Consider the following 12658-nt stretch of genomic DNA (forward strand, 5'->3'; position numbering starts at 1 on the left):
TTCATGTTTTTTCAGAAGTCCGATGTGGGGCTCCTGGCCTGCCCACCAACCTTAAGGTTGGACCGGCAGAGCCTTTAATTAGCTTAATTATCTTGTCAACGGCCTCAATTGGCCATTGACAGGTTGGCGGGCGGACAGCTGATTGCACTGTCCCCCCGCCTTCCTAAATATTTAAATGGGGCTGGATGATATCGGGGGTTCCCTGACCCCAGCTCGCCGACAGAAAAATTCTGGCCATCATCTGTGATAAGAAGCAATACCGTACTCCAGAGCTACCTCAAAAAGACACTTGGATGTAATTCCCCACAAAATCATACAAAATGTCATTAGTGAAGATCGAATAGGATGAATGACAGTAGACACTTTTTTTCTTGTTCCTCTTTTAAGAGTTGGGATCCATAAGGCTCTGCTGTGCTCTGGTGGATCTCGAAACTGGAATTCACATTCCGGATAAAATCATGGCCATGTACTTTCAACATTTCCAGTTTATTCAAAGACTAGGCATAATGATATTGATAAAAACAATGTAAATAAGTTCCTTCTGAGGTTTACAAAATCTCAGTCTTATATAAAGTCATATGTATTTGCCCTAAATATTTCTCTCACATGTCAAAACCAGACTTTTTGACTATAGCTGGCAGTTCCTAGCATTGGTCAGTAGTTTAAAAATAAACAAACCAAACCTACACAGCTTAAATTGCTGTGCCATTGTTTATCTACCACAAGCCTTGTATTTGTGTTGTCAATTGATTTCAGTCCAATTATTTGCCTGATTGTATGAACTGCCTTGATAAATTTAGATATTGCTGAAAGATTCTGAGGAAATGATATTTTGACTTGCTTTTTGAGATTTCAAAACTATTTACAAGTGTATGTTGAATCTGATAATGGAGATGGGCACAGCACAGTAAATTAAAACAATAAATTCAAGGCAGGGCCTTAAGCTCTAGAAAAGAGAATTCCAATGTATTTTAACGTAGATGGGCTGTTGAAAAAGTAAAAGTAACTTTTGTAGAAGCCAAAATGTGGAATTAGCAAAATTCTTGATTTATTACACTAAATTCAGTAACAGCTGTAGCCAACAGCAATAAGTGATGATGTAATTCCAACAAAGGAGAACATGAATCAGACAATCTGGGCTTTTTTTTTGCTTTGTATGCACTTGTATTTCAGCTGAATGTGACTTCTCTCCACAATTCAAAATTAAGTTTGGCATGATCTCTTCCTACTACTTTCTGAACACCTGTACCTTGGATCCCATTTGCAGTGAAAAAAATATTTGTTAGCTGCATATATTATACAGACTTTTCACTTAAGGCACACATTTACACCTGTTTAACAATTTTAGTTATAAGACAATGGAACTGTTCCACAAAGCTGTCAGCAAATCTCCGTTTGGTCTGCCCATTGTAGAGGAGACCGCATCAAGAGTAGCTTTGCGGAGCACCTCTGTTCAGTCCGCAGGCATGACTCTAAGCTTCCAGTGACCTGTCATTTCAATTGTCCATCTTGCATGAGATCTTTGTCCTTGACCTCCTGCTGTGTTCCAATGAAGCTGAACTCAAGATCAAGGAACAAACAGCACTTCATCTTTTGAGTAGGCACTTTATAGTCTTCTGGACTCAACACTGAGTTCAACATTTTCAGACCATAATCTCTGCTCCCCCAATTTGGTTCCTTTTCTTTGCATGTGTCAGCCTTAATCATATTTTTCTCGATTTGCATTCAAATGGCAGCTGTTCATTATTCTGGGTAAGCAGAGCTCAGTAGATGCCGAGGTGAGTCTGCCAACAATGCAATATTATCAATGTCATTCACACTTCCTCTGAACGCATATTTTGTTTATTTACTTGCCCCATTACTTTTCTCTTTGGCTCTGCCCCACCAATTCTTTTTGGATTTAATGTCTCCCATCTTCCACCCTTCCCTTTTTGTCTTTATCCACCTTCTTTCATTTCACAGACACGAAAGCTGTTATATTTGTAACTCTTCCAGTTCTGATGAAAGGTCACAATTCTCTCACCACAGATGCTGCCAGACCTGTTGAGTATTTCCAGCATTTTCTGTGTTTATTCTTTACATGATCTCACTTCAGGAAGAGAGTTAAATTTTAATGTTAGAGTCTATTATAAAAGATGTAATAGCAGTGCATTTAGAAATGCATAATATCATCAAGCAGAGTCAACATGGTTTCACGAAGGGGAAATCGTGCCTGACAAAGTTATTAGAATTCTTTGGGGAGGTAACAGACAGGTTAAATAAAAGGAAACCAGTGGATGTAATATATTTGGATTTCCAAAACGTTTGATAAGGTACCGCACATAAGGCTCCTTAATAAGATAAGAGCCCATGGTGTTGTGGGTAGTATATTAGCATGGATAGAGGATTAGCTAACTGATAGAAGAGAGAGAGTTGGGATAAGGGGGACATTTTCAGGATGGCAACCTGTAACTAGTGGAGTGCCACAGGGTTTAGTGTTGGGGCCACAATTATTTACAATATATATTAATGACTTAGATTTGGGAAGTGAATGTACTATCGCCAAGTTTGCGGATGACACAAAGAGTCTACAGAGGGATAAAGACAGGTTAAGTGAGGGGGAAAATATTTGGCAGATGGAATATAATGTGGGAAAATGTGAGGTTATGCACTTTGGAAAGAAGAAAAGAGGAGCTGAATATTACTTAAATGGAGAATACTGCAGAAAGCTGCAGCACAGAGGGATGTGGGAGTCCTCGTGCATGAATCCCAAAAAGTTAACATACAAGTTCAACAGGTAATAGGGAAGGCAAATGGAATGTTGGCCCTTATTTCAAATGAAATGGAGCATAAAAATAGGGAAGTCTTGCTAAAACTATACAAGGCACTCATTAGACCACACCTGGAAAACGGAACAGTTTTGGTCTTCTTATCTAAGAAAAGGTATACTGGCATTGGAGGCAGTCCAGAGAAGGTTCACTAGATTGATGCCAGGTATGGAAGGATTTTCTTATGAGGAGAGGTTGAGTAGGTTGGGTCTGTACTCATTGGAGTTTAGAAGAATGAGAGGCGACCTTATTGAAAGGTATAAGATTCTTAGGAGGCTTGACAGGGTAGATGCTGAGAGGTTGTTTCCCTTTCTGGGAGAGTCCAGGACCAGAGGGCATTATCTCAGAGTAAGGGGTTGCCATTTAAGACAGAAATGAGGAGGAATTCCTTCTATCAGAGGGTAGTGAACCTGTGGAATTTTTTAGCGCAGAGGGCTGTAGAGGCTGTGTTGACCCTTCATCAGAACTAAGACATATAGAAATTAGATGATATATAAACTGGTAGAAGGGAGTGGGACAGGAGAGCTCGATAGGGGGCCAGTAATAGGTGGAGGCCAAGAAAAGACTGCCAAAGATGTCATAGACAAAAGGACAAAGGGGTGTTTACAGTGGTGAAATTATCTAAAGGATTAGCACATGCTTCAGGTAATATCACCACCGTCAACATCCCTTTGTCCTTTTGTCTATGACACCTTTGGCAGTCTCTTCGTGGCCTCCAATTGTCACTCGCCCCCTATCGAGCTCTCCTGTCCCACCCCCTTCTAGCATCTTATATTTCATCTCATTTCTATATGTTTTAGTTCTGATGAAAGGTCATATGGACTCAAAACGTCAAATGTGTTCCTCTCCGCAGATGCTGTCAGACCTGCTGAGTTTTTCCAGGTATTTTTGTTTTTGTTCTAGATTTCCAGCATCTGCAGTATTTTGCTTTTAGGAAATCAAGGGTTATGGGGAAAAGGCAGAAAAGTGGAGTTGAGGATTATCATATCAGCCATGATTTCACTGAATGGCAGAGCAGACTCGATGGGCTGAATGGCCCATTTCTGCTATTATGATCATTGGCCACTGCAATAAAGCAGGCCCATAAGTGTAGTTACGCATTAAACTGCATGAATGCATTAACTGCATTGTCTACTTGTGACGGAGGAATTTGGATCGCATTGAATATTAAGTGTAACTGATTTAATTTCTTTAGATCAAAACTCACAAGTGATGGATTGAAAGATAACATCAGGACACCTGTATTAGTGAAGTTTAACTCTGTAAACAGTCTCTTTGTCATTGATTCCAAAAGGAAGCCAGTTAAGAAGAAAGAAAGAAAGACTTGTAGCAACATTCTGGGGGCTTACCATTGACCTGGGCCAACCATCTAAATACTATGGCCAAAAGTGCAGGTCAGATGCTGGGAATTCTGTGGTGAGTTCCTCACCTCCTGACTCCCCACAATCAGCAAGGCACTAGTTCGAAGTGTGATGGAATACTCTTCCTTTGCCTGGATGAAGCAACAACACTCAAGAAATTCAAAACCATCCAAGACAAAGAAGCCCACTTGATCGGCACCCCATCTTAAACACTCGCTCCCTGCACCACCGGTGAATGGCGGTAGCACTGTGTACCATCTACAAGATGCACTGCAGCAGCTCATCAAAACTCCATTGACAGTATTTTCCAAACCAAACTCTACTGTCATGTTATTATAATGGTATAAATCCTTGGGGTAGAATTTTGAGCTCGTTGGGCAGGTGCAGTGGGTGAGTCCGCCCGATGACCTCAAAGTTCTGCCCCACGATTGACCCCCGACCATAATTCCATGCTGGCTGGCCAATTAACAGCCAGCCAGAGTGAAATACATGCTGGAAAGCTCAGAGCTGCCAGAGGCATCAGCTCTTCTTTTGTGCCAGCTCCTCATTTCCCTGATATTTCAAAAATCTATCAACCGCCTCTTTAAATACTTTCAGTGATCTAGCCCCCACTGCTCTCTGGGATAGAGAATTCCAGACAGTAATTACCCTCTGAGAGAAGAAATTCCTTTGCATCTCACTTTTAAATGAGTGTCCCCTTATTCTGTAACTATGCCCCCTAGTTCAAGATTCCCCCACGAGTGGAAACATCTTCTCAAGACCCAACCTGTCAAGCCCCTTCAGAATCCTATTCATTTCAAGAAGATCACCCCTCTTTCTTCTAAACGCTAATGAAAAAATGCTAGCCTGTTTAGACGTTCCTGATAAGTCAACCTCTTCATCCCAGGAAACAGCCTAGTGAATCTTTTTTGAACTGCCTCTAATGCCAGTATATCCTTTCTTAAATATGGGGACCAAACTGTACACAGTGCTCCAGGTGCAGCCTCACCAACATCCTGTACAGTTGTAACAAGACTTCTCTATTTTTAAACTCTAACCTCCCCCAGCAATACAGGCCAAAATTTCATTTGTCTTCTTAATTACTTACCGCACCTGCCTGCTAACTTTTTGTGTTTCGTGCACAAGAACACTCAGATTTCTCTGCGCTGCAATTTTTTGAATCTCTCTCCATTTAAATAATAGTCTGCCTTTTGATTCTTCCTAACAAAGTGCATTTCCTACATTAAACTCCACTTGCCAAATTTTTGCGCACTCAACTCAACCTATCTATATCCCCTTGTAGATTTCTTATACCCTCAGCACAACATGCCTTCGCACTTATTTTTCTATCATCAGCAAATTTGGATACATTATACTCTGCCCCCTCCTCCAAGTCATTAATATAGATAGTAAATAATTGAGGCCCTAGGACTGATCCTTGTGGAACTCTACTAGTTACGTCTTTCCAACCTGATAAGGACCCATAAATCCCAACTCTCTGTCTTCTGCATGTTAACGAATCCTCAATCCATGTTAATACATTGCCCCCAATACCATGAGTTCCTATCTTGTGCAATAACCTTTTATGTGGCATCTTATTGAATGCCTTCTGGAAATCCAAATACACTACATCTACCGGTTCCCTTTTATCAACTCTGCTTGTTATTTCCTTAAAGAACTGTAGCAAATTTGTCAAACTTGATTTCCCTTTCACAAAACCATGTTGACTCTGATTGTGTCAAGCTTTTCTAAATGTCCTGCTATATTTTCCTTAATAATGGAATCTAGCATTTTCCCAACCACAGATGTTAGGCTAACTGTCCTATAGTTTTCTGCTTCTTGTCCCCCTACCTTCTTGAAAAGAGGCATCACATTAGCACTTTTCCAATCCACTTGGACCTTCCCAGAATCCAGTGAGTTCTGGAATATTTCAGCCAATGCCTCCACTATTTCTACAGTCATTTCCTTTAAAACCTTTGGATACAGGCCATCAAGTCACAGCGACTTGTCTGCCTTTAGTCCCATTAGTTTGTCAAATAGTTGGTCCCTCCTGATAGAGACTGTTACAAGATCTTTCTCCCATTAGCTCCTTGCTTATCTGATATCTTTGGGATGTTTATAGTGTCCTCTATCATGAAGACCAATGCAAAATATTGGTTAAAATTATCTGCCCTTTCCCTGTTCCCCATTATCAATTCTCTAGTCACATCCTCTAAGGGTCCCATGCTCACTTTAGCCACTCTCTTTCTTTTGATATACCCATAGAAGCTCTTGCCGTTTGTTTTTATTTTTCTTGCCAGTTTACTTTCATAATCAATTTTCTCCTTCTTTAACAGCTTTATAGTCATCCGCTGCTGGTTCCTAAAAAATTCCCAATCCTCTGGCCTACCACTCGTTTTCACCACTTTGCATGCCTTATTTTTTGATTGGATACTCTCCTTGACTGCATTTGTTAACCATGGATGTTTCATCCTTCTCCTGGATTCCTTCTTTTTGAGTGGGGTAAATTTTTGCCGTCTTAATGAAATATCTGCTTAAATGTCTGCCACTGCTCATCCACTAACCTTCCCCTTAGTCTATTTTCCCAGCCCGGTTTAGAAAACTCTTTCTTCATACCTCTGTAATTGCCCTTATTTAAGTTAAGGACACTGATTTGATACCCAAGATGCTTCCCCTCAAACTGAATTTGAAATTCTACCATGTTGTGATCGCTACCCCATAGAAGATCCTTAACTATGAGATCTCTTATTAATCCTACCTCATTATACATTACTAAATCTAAAATAAGCCTGTTCCCAGCTAGCTTCTGCTTTAAGAAACAATCCTGATGTACTCTACAAATTTCTATGTTACCCCTGCCAATCTGATTTGTCCAGTCAATGTGCAGATTAAGTTCACCCATGACAATTGTAGCGCCCTTCTTACACGCCTCCATTGTTTCCTGATTTATACTTTGTTATACAATGAGGCAACTCTGCAGGGGCCTATAGATGACTCCCAATGCAATTTGGTTCTTCAAATCTGCACTTCCCTACCTATGATGGAATTCTAAGCAGGCTCCTTTCTTTGCTGTTCAGGATCTCTTCCCTCTGTGGTCTCTTTGTCTCTCAGCCTGACTGACTTTCTGCCCTCAAGATGTGCGTTAATGAAGAATTTCTTAGCACAATCTGCGCTTTGTCAGATGACTATAGTATTTGTGTTCTTGGCCATTTGCATCTCCTTGTGAGAGAATGGTTTTTCTTCACATCCATCTTGTGGAATTTCAATCCACAGCCACTAAGTCTGGGTAGCCATTGTACATAGCTTTTGTAGACATTTAGACAATAGTAACTGTTAACTCCACAGGAGAGCTCTATTGCATTTTTAATGTCTCTTCAATGAAAGGTCCCAAAAAATGTTGTTTACATTTTAATGCCCTGTCCAAACAAGCAAGCTATTTCCAACCCTATTCAGTTTCATGTATATTTGCAGACAAGGAGGGAAGTCATCTGATTTCCTTGACTCCACCTTGTTTCAAGGTAAATTGTCCATTTTCCATTCTGCTTTTAAAAGTAAAGTGTTGATTTTTCATAGGTTCACTGGCATAACTATATGAGCATGACAGTTGCCTGTTTGATAGGGCCAGTAGGCCACATCCAATTTTTTTCCAGCTTTCCCTGTTTAATTTCAACCCTGATCTATTTGCAACGTGTACAGTGTCCTCATCGCTTCTTGGGTTGTTTCCCTACTGTGGCTATCATTTCTTTAACATCCTTATAATGCTTAGTTCTACCGTTGAATGTAACAATCCTTTTCATCCATCCATCCCCTTTGTTCCTTTGAAGAAGTTTGCCAATGATTCCACTAACACTACCTCTTCTTGTTTCCTCCCATTCTCATTTGTTCTGTTGCTATTGAACTGCATTTTCTTCTTGCACTTTTTTCAGTGACGGTGAACAGTTCTGTGACTGAAATGATAACTTATTAATTCATAACTGAATGCCACTGTGGCTGCAGAATGGCAATTTGTCACCAGGTTCTGAAATTGCATTCTATCTTTTACTATCCCTTCAGCTGACATTACTCATCACACAATCCTGGGGAGGTTAATATGGGTGTAATTGAACTATTACTTTAGTGCTTTTTGACTGGGTCAAGTGCTCTTGAGTCAAGTCAGTCAGGTAGCATAACTGCCGGTTTGGACTTGGCACTCATCTATGCCATGTATCCCAACTATTATAATCTTCATTTGGTAATTCTACTATGCCTTGCTTTGCCCCAGTTTTTGCAATATCTTCCTTTATCTATCAAGTTCCATGACAATAACAACTAGTTATATTTATATAGCGCCTTTGATGTAACAGAACTTCCTAAGGCGCTTCACAGGAGCATTATAAAATAAAGTATGACACCAGGCTACTTAAGGGAAATATTGGCCTGAATTTGACCCTCGGGATGCGCCTGAAGTTGGCTCGGCCGGAAGCAGACATACAACCCGCTCCTGGACGAGACCGTACTGTGAATGTGATCTTACACTGGCTGGCCAATTAACGGCCAGCCAGCGTGAAACGTGCCCAGAGAAAGGCTCAGCCACTACCGTTGGGAGCGGGCAGTGGGCAGGCGCTGACATTGGTGCTTCCACTGAGCTCCCTGAAGGCAGACAGATTTCTCAGGGAGCTGCAGAATGCCAAATAATTAAAGAAAGCCCAAAAATGCTGCAAAAAAATGTCCATGCAGCACAATCAAGCACCTGAAAGCATACCTCATTAAAAAAAAAATCTCCAGATATTTATTTTTATTTTGAATCCTAACAGAGATTTTATCCCGCCCTTGGATGAGGTTTCATCAAAAATGTGAAGTCCGCCTGGCTGATTGGCCCATCCAATAACCATAAAGTTGGACGGGCCATGAAAAATCATTTCAGTTTGGCCATTAATGAGCTTAATTGCCCGTTTAATTGTTGGTGGGTGTTCTTCCGACTTTTGTGCATGCCCATAGAGTGAAATATTGTGCAAGTGCGCGATGATGTCAGGACGCTCGCCCGATGTCATCTCGTACGATCTTACGCCCATTTGTGTTGGGCGCGCACCTGCCCCCAGGATGTAAAATTCCAACCATTAGGCCAGATGACCAAATGCTTGGTTAAAGAGATAGGTTTTAAGGAGTGTCGGAAAGGAAGAAAGTGAAGTAGAGAGCTGTGGAGGTATAGGAAGGGAATTCCAAAGCTTGGAGATAGGTAGCTGAAGGTACAGCCCCCAATGACGGAGGAATTAAAATTGGTGATGCACAAGATGCCAGAATTAGAGTAATGTGGATATCTTGGAGACTGGAGACTACAGAGATAGGGAAGGGCAAGGCCATGGGTGGATTTGAAATCAGGGATTTGAATTTTAACATCAAGAAGTAGCTTATCTGAAGGCCATGTAGGTCAGCGAGCCCAGGTGAACAGGACTTACTGCGAGTTAAGACACAGACAGAGAATCTTTGAATGACTTTAATTTTACGGAGTGTGGAATATGGGAGACCAGACAGGAGTGCAGTGGAATAGCCAAGTCTAGAAGTAACAAAGGCATGAATGAGGGCTTCAGCAGTAGTTGAGCTGAGACAAGGGTGAAATTAGGGGGTGTCACAGAAGTAGAAATTGACAGTCTTAGTGAAGGCATGGATATGGGGTCGGAAGTTCATCCCGGAATCAAATATGGCACCAAGGTTGCGAAACTGCTTAATCTCAGATGGTTGCCAGGGAGAGGGATGGTGTCAATAGCTGGGGAATAAAGTTTAGAGCATGGACTGAAAACAATGGCTTCAGTCTTCCCATATGCGACACCCTTGCGACAGCTCAGTTTACTTACTTCGGCATCGATTTTGATTTGTTAATTGTTTTTAAGTTTTCCTGTGAATGAAGTGATGAATGATATTAAAATTGGTTTATCACCAACTTCTTACCTATGGCCCACCTGCTGTTATTTTCGAGTGACACTTAGCATTCCTACAGGAAACAGGAGCACTTCTGCTCCTCCTGAATCCACAGAATTGTAACCTAGAGATTTTTCTGGGCCATCATTGGAGTGAGCAGCAGTGGCCCCTTTTAGGATTGTTGCTTAGGCCATTCAATGCCGTGGCACATGTCTGCCTGAAGATTGCAACAGGTGTTCCAACTCCAACATTGGATCCTGATTAGTATAAACAAGGGCTCTACCCTCGAAACAGGCTGGTGCTCTAACTGCCTGAGGGAAAACCCTTTAAAAATAATGGTGTCTGGTACCATTAAAATGGGTTTTAGCCAAGTGACAGTCCTCTCACTTGAGAACTTGGTCACTGAAACACAAGCAAGAGATTCATGTGCTGAAGGCAGTGCAGGAAAGAATAGAGAAATTTGTACCTTTATGCATTGAAAGGATTAATCTTCTTGAGTATATGATAGTTAAGAAAATGGAAAAGTAAATCTGGAAGATTACTTTAGGTAAAATTGAGACAGTAAAGAAAGGGATACAGTATCGAACTAACAAAAGATAAATTTAGGCCTGATGGCAAGAAGTTCTTCATTTAAATGGTAATCAAAAAGAGAATTGGCTCCCTGATAGGATAAAGAAGGTAGATACACGAACATAATTTAAGAAACAATGGAATTCTACCATAAGAGGAGTCATAAAGAGTCACAATCATCGAGTCATTATGGCACAGAATGAGGGTATTTGGCCCATTGAGTCCATGCTGGTTCTCGATAGAGCAATCTAATCAGTCGCATTCAATATCTTTCTGGTTGGGCAGATAAATTAAAGTAGTCTGAATGACCTTCCTCGCTGTAATCCTCCTGTGATCAGAATCCTGTGAAGACAGTTTAAGCCAGGTTGGTGTTAGGCCCTGCAGAAATTTTTGGTGGTGTCTTTATGGATGTGGCCAATCAATCTATGCTAGTTGTTTGTTATTGTAGTGTTAGAAATGCTGAAGGGACAACCTTAAAGCTGTTGCCTCTGTGATAGGAATGAGAGTTCCAGACCGATAGAAATGTGATGGTGCTGCAATGCATCCAATATGACAGTCTATGTATGCTCATTAAATGTCAGAGATGTCCAGGCAATCATGGTGGTAAACGGAGAATCAGAGGTGTGTAGGGCCTGTGCCTGAAGCTGACGTTAGGACTTTTGGATATCCGAACAATTCCAAATTAATATCTAAATAGATCTCCACCTATCTGAGGCGATTACTAATTATGCCAGAATTCCCATGCCAAACAATATTAAATGTGATGCAAAGTGAATAGAGGCCTGATAATTCTGTCCAAGTGAATTCACCTGGCCAACTTGGCCAATTGCCACCTCATCAGTCTACTCCCAATTTTCAGCACTCACCAACTTACCAAAGCTTATTTTGGCTTCCTCCAGGTCCAATCAGTATCACAGCCTTAGTCCAAACCTGGACAAAAGAACTGAATTCCAGTGGTGAGGTGAGAATGACTGTCCTTGACATCAAGGCAGCATTTGACTGAGTGTGGCATCAAGGAGCCTTAGCAAAACTGGAGTCAATGAGAATCAGCAGAAAACCTCTGCACTGGTTGGAGTCATACCTAGCACAAGTGAAGACGGTTGTATCCGTTAGAGGCCAATCATCTCAACTCCAGGACATTGCTTCATTCCTTGGAGTAGTGTCCGAGGCGTAAAATCTTCAGCTGCTTCATCAATGACGTTGCCTCCGTGATAATGTCAGAAATGGGGGTTCTCAGTGATGATTACACAATGCTCAGCACTATTCACAACTCTTCAGATAATGAGGCAATTCAGGTCCATAAGCAGTAAGACCTAGATGGCATTCAGGTGTCGGCTGATAAGTGAAAGTGATATTTGGGCCACACAGGTGCCAGATAATGACCATCTCCAGAAAGAGAAAGTCCATCGTACACCATCCTGACTTAAAAATATATTGCCATTCTTTCATTGTTGCTGGGTTAAACTGCTGGAATTCTCTTCCTAACAGCACTTTTGCTGTACCAATACCACATGGACTGTAGTGGTTCCAGAAGGTAGCTCACCACCATCTTCTCAAGGCCATCTAGAGATGGGCAATAAATGTTGGCCTTGCCAGTAATGCTCACACCCCCTGAATGAATACCAAAACAAAGAAACCAGGCAGGTCAAATCGGAGAATCTAGGATCTTCTTGTCACATCCTAAGGCATGTACTTTAGTCCTACTTAGAGCTGTCCATTTTCAGGGTCTATGCGATTGATATTTGCTAGTTTTGTAGATGGTCTGCATATTTATATTGTATTTAGAATTGGTGTTCAACAAAGAAATGGCAAAGGATGGTTGAGCATATTCCACTTTAGCACTTTGCAGCCAATTCCAGATGATGTAGATATCTGTGTCCATACCATTCCACCAAAAGAAATGATAGCAAAAAGAGATGAAAGATAAAAATAGAAATGTAGTGTCAGCCTTGGCTCAGCTGGTAGTACTCTTGCCCTGAGGCATAAGGTTATGAATTCAAACAGCACTCTTGGAGTGCAAAGGGACTTGGGAGTCCTAGTACAGGA

General features: G+C 41.2%; 1 long non-coding RNA gene across 1 annotated transcript in view; it reads right to left on the reverse strand.

Moving 5' to 3' along the window:
• Positions 1 to 467: 467 nt before the first annotated feature.
• The window catches only part of LOC121284237, a 40614-nt gene continuing 28423 nt past the window's right edge, over positions 468 to 12658 (reverse strand). Inside the window, exon 2 of the long non-coding RNA XR_005944457.1 lies at positions 468 to 2089. This is a non-coding gene — a long non-coding RNA (uncharacterized LOC121284237). The remainder of the gene's footprint in view (positions 2090 to 12658) is intronic.

The sequence above is a fragment of the Carcharodon carcharias genome, chromosome 1 (genome assembly GCF_017639515.1).
Source record: "Carcharodon carcharias isolate sCarCar2 chromosome 1, sCarCar2.pri, whole genome shotgun sequence".
NCBI classification, from domain to species: Eukaryota; Metazoa; Chordata; class Chondrichthyes; order Lamniformes; family Lamnidae; genus Carcharodon; species Carcharodon carcharias.